This window comes from Limulus polyphemus, unplaced genomic scaffold, assembly GCF_000517525.1.
Source record: "Limulus polyphemus unplaced genomic scaffold, Limulus_polyphemus-2.1.2 Scaffold104, whole genome shotgun sequence".
NCBI lineage: Eukaryota > Metazoa > Arthropoda > Merostomata > Xiphosura > Limulidae > Limulus > Limulus polyphemus.
Genome location: NW_013665714.1, coordinates 315,585 through 319,550, shown reverse-complemented (window position 1 = coordinate 319,550; position 3,966 = coordinate 315,585).

The following is a 3,966-nucleotide window of genomic DNA, read 5'->3' as shown; positions in this document are numbered from 1 at the left end:
AATGTAACAATATTTTACATACTGATCAAACTAGGAGTATGTAATGTCATAAAAATCACAATAAAATAAAAACATTAAGGTTTACAAAGCACTGGTTCAGCAACAGTGTGTTCTTGCTATTAACGGTTATTCTGGTCGTAATCCCAATAATATTTTATAAATTCCAACTAAAATAATATATTGATATTAGTCCTAAATCCATAAGTAGGCTTATAATATAAAACAAATGTTCATAAGTATACAAAATAATATATATAGAAATCAAAACGTTCACTAAGAGATAAACAAAAATCTTTCATTGCTAGTTCTTGTCATCACCATTAACTCATAGAGCTATACAACGTTATAACTAATACTATTTATTAAATTAACTTTAAAGAAAATCGAATATAAGCTAACTTATGAGACATGTAATATACAATACATTTTGCATTGTGTTTTGGAGATACAAAAATAACCATTCTTTCAAAAACAAAGATTTTCTAATTTATGTATATCCTAATGAACGATATATCAGTTATGGAGGAAACTTGTTAATAATATATATATATATATATAAGAGCGAGTGTCTCTCTCTATCTCTATGTAAGTCTGTTCCTTATACACGGCCACATCTTTAAAGCTCCAAACTCCAAACTCGGGGTACAGATACAACTTTCTGTGGGAAGTAGCATGGTGTATGTGGCCGCGGCCTCAGAGACGGTTTTGAGGCTGCAAGTTGAGGCCAAAGTGACAAATATTGCAATATTTGGCAAACAGAATAACCAATTGGTTACAAATTAAAAAGGCCAATTTTTTTGGTAATATTATTTACGTTTCTTCTCTGTGTGAGGACTTTTTCTAATTATTCTATCCATGTGTTAAAACGATTTTAAAACTTCGTGGAACCTTCATTTGAGCTATTTCCCTTCTTCTCTCTTTCTTCTACACGTATATGCCTACGCTCTAAGTCCCCTTAACTGAAAAGGCTGGTGTTTAATCTCGAACATGCGCACACACTCCCTCAACTAAATAGGCTTGCTTCAGCCATATCTTTTGCTTTGATTGCGTGTACTCGCAAGAATCACCTATACGATGACTTTACAAACATCTTTGATATCGGCAAATTTAATTTACGTTCTGTTGCAACGAGAAGAGAATAAATCAATCCTTCGTTAAATGGAACGATAATAAAGAGAAAATACGCTGCAAACGACACTTGACCACAGAGCAGAAATCAGGACACCAAAAGGTAGGGAATTTTGTTTTGGAAACTTGAAATGTCATGCAAAACACATGCAAGAAGCAGGAGCAATATACCTAGTTTTGCTTTGACTAAAATAGCTTTAGCAAGTTTTATTTATTTTGATTGATTTTAATTAAAATATTTAGTCAGGTACAGAAATCATTTTGTTTTTTTTTTGCAAACGATCACGATTAGTATGGTTGATTTAATCAAAACAACTCAGGATATTTATATCCATTTTTCATCCGAGCAACGCCGGATACTCTGTTAGTGTGCTATGAACACAGAAACATAATTCTTTCTCTCCCTCCCTTCTCTCAATGTTCTTTCATATGAAAATGTCTCGAATGTTGGTGGTGAGCGGTATTGATTAGCTTCCCATCCCATTATTTTGTCATATAAGAGTGCATCGAGTGTTGGCGGGGAGTGGTGTTGACTAGCTGTCTGTCTCAGTGTTCTTTCATATAAGAATGTCTCGAATGTTGGCGGTGAACGGTATTGATTAGCTTCCCACCCCATTATTCTGTCATATAAGAGCGCCTCGAGTGTTGGCGGGGAGTGGTGTTGACTAGATGCCCATCTTACTCTTCTTTCATATGAGAATACATCGAGTGTTGGCGGGGAGTGGTGTTGACTAGCTGTCTGTCTCAGTGTACTTTCATATGATAATGTCTCGAATGTTGGTGGTGAGCGGCATTGATTAGCTTCCCATCCCATTATTTTGTAATATAAGTGTTATTGACTAATTGTCTAACCTATAGCTTATACTCTCAAAATTAGGGACTTTCGTGCACACATAGCTCCTTTATATCTTTGTAAGAAAATTATAAAAATAAACAAATCCTCCAGACCCTATCGTAAGACGTACAGTTGACGTTGAATGTTATGTAATCTATGGTACAAAGAAATGAAATATTAGAATCGATTAAAACCTTAATCACTTGATTTTCTGTTTGATGCGATACAAACAAAATAATGCTAACAATTCTAATAACAATGTTTTCGAATATGAACTATGTAAATGTTACATCAACTATACTTAATGTACATATATACATATGTACCCCTACGAACTCTTTTAAAATCAGCTGGCTACATTAGGACTACAAATTTTAGTTAACATAATTTTAATTCGTAAGTACTACTTGTTATTTCATTTAATACATGTGTTTGTGCGTGTGACAGAGAAATATAGAAAAATAAATAAATCCACAGTTAGACTATCGCCTATTTAATTAGTCTAATGATGAGTTTTTCACATATGCCAAACACACACATTACATGTATACTGGCAAATGTACCCGACCTTGTGCGACATTTATTTTATTGGCTTTATGGGAATGGATGGCAGGATGACACGTGCCTGTGCATCATTCGCAATGTAGGTTTAGTGAGTACGAGCGATCAGCTATGATGGCAGTGCAAATAAGAGACATTATACAATACTTTTGTTTGGTGTCAGCTTCACCTAGAAAAAAGATTGAAAATGATGCCAAACTCGAACGGTTTGTTTTATTACTTATCCATTTAAATTCGACCTGTAGGGGTCATCTGAGTTCTCTACAAAATTTCATCAAAATTAGTTTCACGAATTACTCAAAATAACTTGTGACGTCACGCCAGACAGATGGTACACTTTTCTTTATATATATACAGATATATATATATCAAACAAAAAAATATGTGTGTCTGTCTGTTTGTCTGTTATCTAACGACTCCTTGGCTCCTTGGTCAATCTCAACCAAACTTCGTGGGAAGGTAGGTTGGAACAAGGGGCATGTTATTGGATGTTTACAACCCCTTCATTCTCCATTATTGTTGTTATTGAGCATTTATTATCTTTAACTTAAGTCCACGTTAACTATATTCACAGATGGCGCCACGTCCCTACACCAAAAACGAAAAACTTTATTAAATTTTCTATAAAACAATGTACACACAATGTCTTATATATCTCAGAGAGTGTTGTAACACTGTCTATGAAAGAATGCAATGAATAAATGGCTGTCACTATTGTAATACTACATAAACTCAGTCACCATATGGCTGATATAAAGAGCCGTTTCTTGAGTTATACCCACTTCCTACTTTGAACCGTGGCCTTTCATCTTCGGCCCATAAGACACTTCTGCTGCCAGTGACCGTGAATTAATTAATCCCGTGAAACACTGTGGAAGGACATTAAAAGGTTGGTGTTGAAAGTTGGTAAACGAAAGCAACCCTAACTCCAATACTTTTCGCGCTACCTCTCCCTACAAACTCACCCTCACAATCGCACAGTGTATACCATGCTTTAAGTATATACATATTGAGTTCTTAAAGCTTACACAAAACTTTTGGTGAAGTAATAATAAATACTGATATTATATTATGTTACAAATAACTTGTGTGAAAGTTAGAATTTTTGTGTTATCCACCCCACATTTTTTTTTTCAAGTTCATAACCCGAACAAAGGACAACAACCTTAGCTCATGTGTATATATATATACTATATACCCTATTAGCGAATAACATTTATGAAATATCTTACGGCCAGGTCAGCCATTTAGCCGTTTTAAATACAAATGAGCTTAAAGCTAGCAAGGTAACCAGAATTGCAAAATGTTTTCAATATAGATTAATATTATGCCAATTTCTAAGACAAAAGCATTATAGTAAAGTGATAATAACAGTGCCATAAAAGCTATCATTCCAGTTAAGTTAACGAACATCAAGATATACCAAAATGCTATCATTTAGG